This window comes from Amphimedon queenslandica, unplaced genomic scaffold (genome assembly GCF_000090795.2).
Source record: "Amphimedon queenslandica unplaced genomic scaffold, v1.1 AMPQUscaffold_5438_Cont22593, whole genome shotgun sequence".
NCBI lineage: Eukaryota > Metazoa > Porifera > Demospongiae > Haplosclerida > Niphatidae > Amphimedon > Amphimedon queenslandica.
The window spans coordinates 1-1,227 of record NW_003554260.1 but is presented as its reverse complement, the minus strand read 5'-3'; the positions used below and the strand labels follow the sequence as shown (position 1 = coordinate 1,227).

General features: G+C 37.3%; 1 long non-coding RNA gene across 1 annotated transcript; it reads right to left on the bottom strand.

The window, feature by feature from the left end:
- Positions 1–629: 629 nt before the first annotated feature.
- Positions 630–1,185, bottom strand: LOC109592374 (uncharacterized). The gene is made up of 2 exons (XR_002190315.1): positions 887–1,185; positions 630–829 (listed from the first exon to the last, which is right to left on the bottom strand). It is a non-coding gene; the product is annotated as an uncharacterized LOC109592374 (long non-coding RNA).
- Positions 1,186–1,227: the final 42 nt, after the last annotated feature.

Sequence of the window (1,227 nt, the reverse complement as noted above, 5' to 3'; positions counted from 1 at the left end):
GGCTAAAAACTGTCAATTCTACTTCTCCACGCCACTCCAGTGGCTCTAAACAGTTGCAGACTACTGAAAAGAAAAAATAAAGGTTGCAATTTTTTAACTTTTGAGACTATAACTGCTTGCTCTTCTTACAAAACGGCAGAAAGTGTATCGAGCTCCATTGGAAACAGTGCAGCAATACCTCCACAATGGCGGCCTGTAAAATTTTCTATTTACGGTATCCAAATGAATATCATTATAAATTGGAAACGTCATTCACAGGAAAGATATGAATAGTCACAGTATATAAAAAGGCATAATTTATAGCAGTCTGAGAATAAATTACCAAGTAAAGGTTCTATCAGTCTAATCAGTGATCCAACTCATGCAAACAACTAGCAAAAAGGCCTGGAACCACAAAGACAGCACTAGAAATATGAAAAACACTCAGTTGGTGGCAGCCATTTTGTGATTTTTGTCCATGAGGGAGTAATGCGCATGCGTATTACAGATATAAAACCATAGATAATAGAGTAAATGAAAGGGATTGGAAACGAAAGCGTGGGCGTGGGCAAACCTCCATTCATTTGTATTGTTGCTAAGTAAACAGAGGAGGGTTGGGATTTTTTGACCGATTTTGGAGTAAAAAATTGAGATTTTCTTGCTTTATTCTTGAATAACTCCAAGAGAATACAATTCATGGAAACAAAACTCACACACAATATTAACCAATGTTTATGCTTTTTATTAATATTTTTTGTTCAGTAAATCAATGCATGCGTTAGTAGCTGCGTCACTCTTTAACTAGAAATACCATCTTTTCCCCCTCTGAGAGACTCATTTTGTTCTTGAGCTACGAATAAGTATAACCATTTTAAAGAGCTTGAAATCTCCTATGGAATGAGTTAACTTGCATATTGATACAATGAAGCTTGAGTGTTTTACGAACGATAAAGTGTTTCAAAAACAGGCGACTTTGTGTACCTCTAACTGGTTGCAAAATGGCTTTTTGGAGATAAAAACCTTGCTGCAGGTAGCTCTAAAAATTCTATGTGGAATAGGCTATATGTCAAAAGCAAGCGCTATCCTGGAGCAGCACAAATTTCCTTCGAAATCCTGCCAGAGCAACTTCACCAATGGAGGAGATGGGAAATCAATCAAAACACTGATGGTTGTCACGTGGTAACCCAACCCGCATTTCCTGTTGCTACACCCACGTTGCCAATCCCTTTCATTTACTCTAATATCTAT